Genomic DNA, 11548 nt, shown 5'->3' on the forward strand with positions numbered 1-11548 from the left:
CCTTTTATATTCCAGCTGATAATTGTAACATAATTTCTAGCCATTTAATATGACAATAAACAAAAACACAATGCCCTGAGAGAAAAAAAACAAACAAACAAGGTCCGTGGGGTCCTCCCAACTGCTCGTTGCTAATGACAGCCTGTGTAAGCCGACCCACCCGCATCACATTCTCTCATGATCTACCTGTCCCTTGATCCTCAGTCCAGTTGAAAATAAATATGTATCCCGTACATGTTTCAAGCGTTGTTGCAATTCTGGTTGATAAAGTGTTCAGCCTCCTCCACGCTTGTAAAATGATGGCTCTTGCCCTTCCATGTGAATCTCAGTGTGGCGGGGAAGGCCAGTGTGTATCTCACATTGCGTTGCTGTAGTGCCTTCTTCGTGGTCAGGAACTCCTTCCTCTTCTCCGCTAACTCCTTGGTTAGATCAAGAAATATCAACAGCCTTTGTCCATCCCATTTCACTCCTCATGTCTTGGCTGCAGCTCTCAATACCTTCTCGCAGGCGGAAGCCAGAAAGCGGATCAGTATGGGTCTGGGCAGCTGGTCCTCATTCGGCATCGGGGCTAGCATTTGGTGCATTTGTTCAATTTTAAACTCCGCCTCAGGGTTTATCCCTAGCCCTTTGCTCAGAACTTTTTTGACACATTCCTCCAAAGTGCCATTTGTCCCGTATGTCTCCACCAGTCTCACCAATCTTATGTTGTTTCTTTTGCAGTGATTCTCCAGGATTTGCACACGGTCCCATAGCATATCCACCTTTTTCCCCATGGTACTAGTGTTTGTCACAAGGCCCTCAGTCGTGTCCTCCAGCTGGGAGATTCGCTCCTCCGCCTCCTCCACTCGTACCTGTAGCCCGCTGACAGAGTTTTTCAGCTCAGTGGTGGTTTCTTTAATGGTCACTACATCAGCAGCTACTTCTGTCGGTTTAGTACTCAGTTTTACGGTGGCCGACAAGTGCAAACGCGCTGCATATACAGACAGGCGCTGCAAATACAGAAACGCGCTGCATATAAGAAAACAGATGCAAAAGGAAAACGCTGCAAATACAGAAACGCGCTGCATATACAGAAATGTGCTGCAAATACAGAAACACGCTGCATATAGGAAAACAGATGCAAAACGAAATCGCTGCAAATACAGAAACGCGCTGCATAAACAGAAATGTGCTGCAAATACAGAAACGCGCTGCATAAACAGAAACGTGCTGCAAATACAGAAACGCGCTGCATATAGGAAAACAGATGCAAAACGAAAACGCTGCAAATACAGAAACGCGCTGCAAATGAGAAAACAAATGCAAAAAGAAAACGCCGCATATACAGAAACGCGCTGCAAATGAGAAAACAAATGCAAAACGAAAACGCAGCATATACAGTCACACAACGGAAGTGCTCCAGGCCTCTAGGGGCAGTGCTGAGCTTTCCCCCGAGAGACAGACAACGGACGAATCAACCTGCGGAGGAGAGGAATAGGCCTACGTGAGAAGTAGAAAGTTATTGGTGAGAGGAAAATTGGAGGTGGGAGAGGCAAAAAATCAGAAAATGTAAATCCGACAAACAAACAAAAATGTAAAAATGTAAATCAGCTGCACTTTCATAATACAGTAAAAGATGAGGGCCACATGTGGAAAAAAGAAAGAAAGAAAGAAAAAGAAAAAAGAATACGTACTTTTTCATGTAGCCTCTCCCGCCTCCAATTTTCCTCTCACCAATAACTTTCTACTTCTCACATAGGCCTATTCCTTTTTTTTTTTTTTTTTTAGTTTAAAAAACAGTTACGGGATGTTTATTCTTCATAATTACGTTTCCCCTTTCAGGATTTTTTTTAATTTTATTTTTATTTTTTTTAAAACAAACTTTATTGTCATGTTGAAGACAAGGAAAGGAAACATGACATTATATAAGCAACATGACAACACTCATACATAAAACAACAGTAAAGTACAGGGAGTGCATAATACATAACAGACAGTAAGGATTTTATCTAGTAATATGTGCCATAATATTTTCACGTAGGCCTGCAGCACCTGTCTGTATATGCAGCGCGTTTGCACTTGTCGGCCACTGTACAGTTTGGTTATTTCAGCAAAAAATTTTTCAATGCTTATTTTCTGTTCTGCAGCTTCGTCGGGAGACTTGTCCTCATTAGCAGCTAGCTTGTTCCGAGTAGCTATGTGGCCCATATCCTTAAAATATTTCGACGTTGTCGCCATTTCTCACCGCCAAAAATGTAGTCAAAGTACTAAGAACTTTTTTGGGATAAAGTCTATCAATATTTAGCTCAAGGTAGGCAGATAAATATGGATTAAACAATTAAATTAGTAGCGAGTGGTCTGAGCCCTCCTACAGTGCTGCCATCCTGCTCAGCGTACCCACGTGACTCCTCATTTTCATTTAGTTCTAGGGATAACCTAATCAGCATTTCTGTAAATGTGCCAGTGTTAGACAGACAGTTAGCTGGCTAAATTTCAACTGCAGGTGAGAAGTTTTGAAACCTATGAAGTGTATTTTTTGGCCACTTGGGCTGTGTTGATTATATATATGACAGCCACCTCAAACTAGAGCTGTAACATGTAATTGGTTAATAGATAATTAATCAACTATCAAATTAATCACCAATAATTCTGATAATTGATTAATCACTTTGAGTCATTTTTTAAAGAAAAAAAGTCTCAATACTCTGTTTTTAGATCCTCAAATGTGAATATTTTCTGTTTTTTTTAGTCCTCTGTGACAGTAAACTGAATATATCTAGTTTGTGGACAAAAGGAGACATTTGAGGACGTCATCTTGGGCTTCAAGAAACGCTGATCAAGTGATTTTCACACTTTTTTTTTGACATTTTATAGTCCAACCAACTGATTGATTAATCAATACATTAATTCTGAAATAATAAATTATGAAATATTAAAAATAATTGTTAGTAGCAGCACCACCCCAAACAAATCAAATAAATGTCATTAGTCCAGGAGTGGCACAATTACTTTCTCTGCAATCAAGAGCACTAAACAGTAGAATGAAAACAGATCTATCGGACTTGTGTATACAGCATTTTTATGACAATCAACCATGAACAAAATTCTTTGCTCACCTTAGTTTCCATTGTTTTCACTGGATGCGATTAGTGCATTGTCTTTCTGAGCCACAGCCAGATCTTGGGGTGCATCACTGGGACTCTGGTTCACTACCAGCCTATAAGGATCTGTCACTGTAGAAGGTGATGTGGTGATCAACCTCACCAGATTGTCGATGCGTCCCAAAAGACTGACCAACACTTTTAAATTCACTTAGAGCTGCAAATTAGAGCTGCAAACCACAGCTGCAGACTCAAGAATGACTTGATGACACAATTTCAGAACTCAAGATCTAAACAAGATTAGTGGATTCTGAAAAGGAATAGTGAACTTTAGTGGCTCACTCAGTTACAGCAAGGTCTGCGACATGAATATGCCATGTTGACAACTGTTAAGCTCATCTTGTTCAGATTGCTAATGTAGTCTACCGGCTTTCAGTACACACTGAACTTGTGTATGTAATAAATTTGCATTGAACCATTGTAAAAAAGATATGTAGTGTTCATAAGCTGTTATGTGACAATTTTAAAGATCTTGTTTTTAAAGGTACACTTGTAGTTTTGGGAAAGAATTTTGAATCAAAAAAGAATATTCACGGATACATACATGACTGACTGAATTAATAATTAATTACAGAATAAACAAATTGTCCTCAAAGAGCATAATTTTCATATTGTTTCTTTTTTTTGCAGGGACCCAACTTTCTGGCTTCAGACAGTGTTTTAGGGACCTCATTTCCCTCTTAGGATCCCTTATTTATTCAGTTATGAAAATATATCAATATTTGCGTTTGTATTATTACTTTTCTGAGTTTGAATTTCTTTTCCAAAACTGCATAATGTGCCTTTATAGTTGCTAGGTTTACACTAAATGGTCAGAAGTATGCCACACAGTACCTTCATAACTGTTAAGAGGATGGTTCATTCAAAGTGTGTTTGTATAGGGTACTTATCCATAGTCAGTGTATTGCCCACAGTAGATGTTAGTTGGCTGCTTCTGGTTTGGAGAAGCAGCAGGAGTACCGATGTAGATGAGCTAAACAGTGTACTGCTTTAGACAGGGTTAGCAGCAAAACATTTTAACCACTTGAAAGTGTTCTTCCCAACAAAAAAGTATTTAACTTTATGCAATATTTCAAATATTTTCACTGCTTTACCTTCCTGTCAGCCAGCCTTTCCAACAGGATCTCACCTTTATACAAGCCAAATATCATATCTCCAAAGCCACCCGAGTCTTAGCAGAAGCACTACTTACTTAATACATGGTTGGTTTGGAGAGAGCGATAGTTAGCTTATATAACAGCAGTATACCATGAGAAAAGGCTGCCTGGTAGCAAGGTGAAGCTGAGAAAATATTCAAAATATAATGTACATTTAAACTGATACAAATTTTTGTAAGTGGTTAAAATATGTTATATGTTGTTGCTGACCCTTTCCTCAACAGTGCATTGCTACACTTCTGTGCTGGTACGCATCTTTGCTTCTACAAAATCGGAGGCGTGTCAACATCCATCTACGGCAGGTAAGTCAGTGTCTCATACAACCTAGGTTCTTTATAAACACCTGAAAAATGTTAGAAATTAGTTTTAATACAAATATGAAATATTGTAGTTAAAGTTATAGTTTTTGCACACTGTCCTGATATTGTTAGTTACATGACGTTGATAGATACTTTATTTTAAACCAGATTTCCAGAGGCTTTCAGCTGCTGCACGGTTTACAGATCCCCAAATGTGTTTCTCTGCAATTATAATTTTCTTTTAGGATAAAAAAAAAAATTACCGAAACTGACTGCCTCACTTCTTTGAGTACATTTCCCAGCACTCTTCCTTTATACATAAATAATATTGTATGACAGAGAAAAACATCTTTTTTTTTAAAAAAGTTTTAAGTTAGTGTTTTTGAGTTACGGATAATAAGAGGGCTTACTGAACATGAAATTATGGGTTTTCATTAGGCCTGTCACAGTACATAACAGCCAATGAAATACAAGTAATTTTTCCAACAACCAATCAAAGCACAGATGTTTTTTATGACAGCCAATCAGAATAGAGGGGGATTTTACAACAGCCAATCACAATACAGGGTGATTTTCCAACAGCAATCAGAATAAAGGGGGATTTTACAACAGCCAATCACATTACAGTGGGATTTTACAACAGCCAATCAGAATGCAGTGTGATTTTACAACAGCCAATCAGAATATGGGGGGATTTTCAAACAGCCAATCAGAATACAGGGGGATTTTACAACAGCCAATCAGAATATAGGGGGATTTTACAACAGCCAATCACAATACATGGGGATTTTACAACAACCAATCAGAATGTAGGGGTTTTTTGCAACAGCCAATCAAAATATAAGGGAGTGTTAACAACAGCCAATCACAGTACAGGGGGATGTTCCAGCAACCAATCAGAATAAAGAGGTATTTCTCAACAGCCAATCACATTACAGTGGGATTTTACAACAGCCAATCAGAATGCAGTGTGATTTTACAACAGCCAATCAGAATACAGGGGGATTTTACAACAGCCAATCACAATACATGGGGATTTTCCAGCAACCATTCAGAATAAAGAGGTACTTCTCAACACCCAATCACATTACAGTGGGATTTTCCAACAGCAAATTACAATACAGAGGAATTTTACAACAGCCAATCAGAATACAGGGGGATTTTACAACAGCCAATCACAGTGCAGGGGGATTTTACAACAACCAATCATATTACAGTGGGATTTTACAATAACTAATCAGAATGCAGGGGGATTTTACAACATCCAATCAGAATACAGGGGGATTTTCAAACAGCCAATCAGAATACAGGGGGATTTTACAACAACCAATCAGAATGCAGGGGAATCCTGCAACAGCCAATCAGAATATAGGGGGATTTTACAACAGCCAATCACAATAAAGGGGTATTTTACAGTAACCAATCAGAATGCAGAGGGATTTTACAACAGCCAATCACAAAACAGGGTGATTTTCAAACAGCCAATCAAAATACAGGGGGATTTTACAACAGCCAATCACAGCACAGATGTTTTTCATGACAGCCAATAACAATATGGGGTCATTTTCAAACAACCAATCAGAATACAGGGGGATTTTGCCACAGCCAATCAGAATATAGGGGGATTTTACAACAGCAAATTACAATACAGAGGAATTTTACAACAGCCAATCAGAATACAGGGGGATTTTACAACAGCCAATCACAGTGCAGGGGGATTTTACAACAACCAATCACATTACAGTGGGATTTTACAATAACCAATCAGAATGCAGGGGGATTTTACAACATCCAATGAGAATACAGGGGGATTTTCAAACAGCCAATCAGAATACAGGGGGATTTTACAACAACCAATCAGAATGTAGGGGTTTTTTGCAACAGCCAATCAAAATATAAGGGAGTGTTTACAACAGCCAATCACAGTACAGGGGGATGTTCCAGCAACCAATCAGAATAAGAGGTATTTCTCAACAGCCAATCACATTACAGTGGGATTTTACAACAGCCAATGACAATGCAAAGGGATTTTACAACAGCCAATCACAGCACAGATGTTTTTCATGACAGCCAATCACAATACAGGGTCATTTTCAAACAACCAATCAGAATGCAGGGGAATCCTGCAACAGCCAATCAGAATATAGGGGGATTTTACAACAGCCAATCACAATAAAGGGGGATTTTACAGTAACCAATCTGAATAAAGAGGTATTTCTCAACAGCCAATCACAATACAGGGTGATTTTACAATAGCCAATCACAGCACAGATGTTTTTTCATGACGTCCAATCACAATACAAGGTCATTTTCAAACAGCCAATCAGAATACAGGGGGATTTTACAACAGCCAATCACAATGCAGGGGGATTTTACAACACCCAATCACAGCACAGATGTTTTTCACAACAGCCAATCTCAATACGGGGTCATTTTCAAACAACCAATCAGAATGCAGGGGTTTTTGCAATGGCCAATCAGAACACAGGGGGATTTTCCAGCAACCAATCAGAATAAAGAGGTACTTCTCAACAGCCAATCACATTACAGGGGGATTTTACAACAGCCAATCACAATACAGGGGGATTTTACAACAGCCAATCACAATACAGGTGGATTTTCCAGTAACCAATCAGAATAAAGAGGTATTTCTCAACAGCCAATCACAATACAGGGTGCTACATTTGCATTTACTACACACAATTACAGTTACAAAAGCATTAAGTACTGTGGCTATGGAGGAAATGGAGCTTGGTGGGGGTGGGGGTGGGGGGGGGGGGGGGGTTGAAACACCTACTCTAAATGGGCGTGGATTTAGGTGTCATGACTACTGACAGATCACCATCAATCTGAAAGATAATGAGAGAGACGTACACCAACCTCCACCACGAATTTGACTCCTAGCATGTCAACAAGATTAAGTAAAATTGTTTAGTTTATTTGTTTTATGTATAAGGGTAGATATTTCATATTTTCTTTTTTCTTTCATGATAATTTGGATCTGTTACTTTTGTTTTTCTCAGGTGTAAAGAAAAAGCTTGTTGCTGCATCAAATAAGAGGGACAACAAAGATCTCCAACCATGGCTGAAAGCAATTAACCGCCACCTGTACTGGTCATGTAAAAGTGATGAGGAGGTAATAAAGAGATTATCTAGTAAGCGTAATACACAATAATTGACCTGAGACAATGTTGCAAATTTTAAAAGAATAATAATTTTTAGGTAACACGATAAGAATGGTATTCACCGGTTTTCACTCTGGTATAATCCAAAAGGTTAAACCTAATTTCTATTCAGCTGTCCCCAATGTATACTCTACATTTAAGATGTCTTTCAGAAAATGTTTGTTCTTGAAACATGAATGTTTCACTTATAAATGTTTTTGTGTTCTCATTTCTGCAGGAATGTGTGTGTCAGTGGAAGTCTCTGCTACATCATATTTGCTACATGCATCAATGGGAGGTGAATAGTGTGGAGTAAACATGTTATCACCCGCCTTTGACAGAGGAACAGCAGAAAAGACAGAGGTGGCTCAAAACAGATTCACCTGCTTTTTGGGCTCTCAAGGCCATTGTCATGGACAAGACCCTCCTTCAGAACTTGAAGCAGACGCCTCATTTCAAGCACACTGGTATGCATTTTTTAGACTCATGTTTTTCATTCAATAACACCTGTTTTGTACAACGCCAAGTAAAAAAATGTCCATTGCAGTGAGGAGTAATAATACTACAGTACAGTAATATTACTAACACTGCCACAAGTTTTACACCCACCGAGCAAAATCACACTCTCTGTATTTATAGTTTTACCATTTGTTTTGAACAACTTGAACATATCATTTTTTTTTATCTGGGTGTAGCAACAACTGGGGTTTTTAAACTTGCATCAACACAGGATCTCTGTAGGTGTTCCATTCTTCTAAGCTGAAGTATGCTGAGAAGAGGTTGCATTTCATATAAATTTGAAAATCGACTGTATCATGAACAAGAACGTCTACCGCAGCATCTTGGTGCATCATGGAATCCCTTCTGGACTGAATCTGATTGGTCGTGGGTTCATATTACCAACAAGACAATGACCACAAGCATACTTATGACCACTTAGCTTTGCAGACACTATTTGACCAAGAAAAAGGAATCTGAAGTACTGGAACTGATGGACTGGCCAAGTCACAGTCTGGATTTCAATCCTATTGAATAAATTTGGGATTTAGTAGGATTAGTATGGATTGATTGCACAAAATTTTCTTCTGAAGCAAGACTGTGGGAACAGCTAGAAACTAGGATTGGGCGATTGGACGACTATATCGTCTATCGACGATGGGCTGAATCCATAGCAGATTGCTTTTTCTGCCAGATTTTTAGGGTGATATTTGTCATTTTATTTTGCTAATGTAATAGTCTGCAGAGTGACAGCCTCTGCTCTACACCGCGCTCTCATCCAGCGGCACAGTACACATCCACTCAGCTGACCATGAATGTGCTGAGCTGGGTGACGAGTGAGAAGAAAACAGGCTGCAGAGTCAGACTCTTTAAACTCTTTCCCCACGGTAAAGTGAGGATTTATTTTGACCAAACCCAAGTTGGTAATTGTTGGAAGAGTGGCTAGACTAACAAAGACGGTTTTGGTGAGTTTTACATGTTTTTCTGTAAGTTTGAACAAAGTGTGTTTTCCAAGGCGTTAACAAGCCAATTAAGCTTGTATTAGTTCGGTAAAAGACAGAAACTTCAGAAATTACATAAATTCAGAAGGTGAATGGTTGTATTTCTCTATTTAAAATGGAAAATAAGTGTGAAAACATGTAATTTGTAGATACTTTGTAAGTTTATTTTGTCCACTGGATGTAGTGAACATACGCAGCATGCGTAACATTGTGAATTTGCCGCTTGCGCACATCTCCCAGCTGAGACCCGAAAGGACGGGAGAAAGTGGGTGGGGGGACAATGGTATCGCCAATCGCTGATGGATGAGCTGATGATGATAGTTTGGAAAATTTTAGCATATCACCCAACTCTACTAGAAACTATTTGGAACTCAATAACAAAAGAGACTGTTGAAAACTACATAAAAACAATGCCAACAAGAATGCACGCTGTTATCAAGGCCAAAGGAGGCCATACAAAATATGACATTTTTTGATTATTATGTGTGGAAAGGGACTATTTAGTTCTTTCAGTTTGTTATTTGCCAAATAAAAAACAATAACATTTTTCATTTTAAACAAGTTTTTGAAAGACTTCTAAAATATGTTATGTTTTCTTGTTTTTATAACAGGTGGTCTAATAAATTTGTTTAGCACTGTATATGCAGTGGTGGACAAAGTACTCAACCGCAGTACATGAGTCAAAGCATAGATATTCCTGGTCAAATATTACTCAACTACAAGTAAAAGTTGCTCAGTCAAAATTTTACTCAAGTTAAAGTACTAGAGTACTTGTTTTTAAAAATATTTAAGTATTCAGAAGTACACGCTTTTAAAAATACTCAAGTATTCAAAAATACAGATTACAAAGTACATTTCTAATAAACACACTGTTGTATTGTTTTCACTGTGAATTTACAGAAACTTTGTAACCGCCTAATGATGCACTGACTTGCTTGTAGAACCACGATGAAAGACCTATAGAAATACCTATAAAAACTTCAGCATAGAAATACAGTCAAAAATAAAAAGGACAGCTATTGTCATTTTCTGACATAACTGTATTTAAATAAAAGTATAGAAAATTAGATTGAAACCAACCGTAAGGAGTTCTCCAAGTCTGTTAAATAACTGATTTCTTTCTGGCCCCTAGAGGCAGTATATACATTAATTATGTGTTTTTTTCACCCCAATAAAACAATCCAACAATAAAAGCCTACCTGAAATTATTTCTCTTTTTCTAATGATAATAACATCTTGAGATTTAATTTTGCCGTCACCATTACCGAGTTTGTTTGAATGAAAGAGGGAGAGCTTGCTTGTGCTTGTTACAGAGCATGCCTGGATGATGTGCTTCTGCTTTTACATCAATCCCAGTTGAGAGCAGGTACTGTAATTGGTTTCCTCTGTAAGGATCACAGCATGTGGCCAGTCGCATTTTAGAAAAGAAGAAACAGCAACAGCTGACTTCAAAGCTATGCTTAGACTAAAAGTAACGGAAATGTAGTGGTGTCAGGACTAAAATATTTGTCTTTGAAATGTAAATGGAGTGTAAGTCGTATTTACAGTGTGCAGGATTTATGTAGGCTCTGCTAGTGTCTCTAAAGACTGGAACAGTTTGTAAACTGCTCAGCAGTGCAGTCAAGAGTACAATTCATCAGTAGGTGTGTTCTGAACATGTCATCTGCCTCCTTGAACCTGCTGTAAGTGCCAGTGGGTAATGGGTACTTGCTTCTGATAGCAGTGATGATCCAGCTTGGCAGCACTCTTCTGTTACCACAACCAAGACATTCTCTTCTGACAGCCCACTCCAGCACCACATGATGGGCATGAAAGGGTTAAGATGATTTTGAAATGTCTGAGGGCAAACTAATATATGCAACAGTAAATGCGCATCTGTCAGACAATTCTAGGCACAGATATTACATGCATGAAGACATTTATACTTACTCAATGGATAGTTGACCATTTGGTCCCTGTGGTTTTGGTTGCCTCCTCCAATTTATTTTGGGCACATGAAAGAAGGTATCCAGCACTGTCCTGCTGATCAGAGGGTGGGAATACTGTAAGATGGTGTGGTGTAAAATCTGAAAATTAAGACAAACCCCATGACCAAGATTGTCTTTGTGGTGTTTAATAGAGCTCTGCAAAGGATCAGTACACAGTCACACACCAAGTGTAAAAGGAACTGATAACGTGTCAAGAATGTAAATCTGTCTTACAGGGTTAGGAGATGAAGGAGGTTGGGTCAGGATGGACCTGAACTGCTTATCGGGAGAGTCGGGATGTGATTGTGTTATCAGAAGCTCT

Source organism: Lutjanus erythropterus, chromosome 21 (assembly GCF_056507025.1).
Source record: "Lutjanus erythropterus isolate fLutEry1 chromosome 21, fLutEry1.hap2, whole genome shotgun sequence".
Classification (NCBI taxonomy): domain Eukaryota; kingdom Metazoa; phylum Chordata; class Actinopteri; order Lutjaniformes; family Lutjanidae; genus Lutjanus; species Lutjanus erythropterus.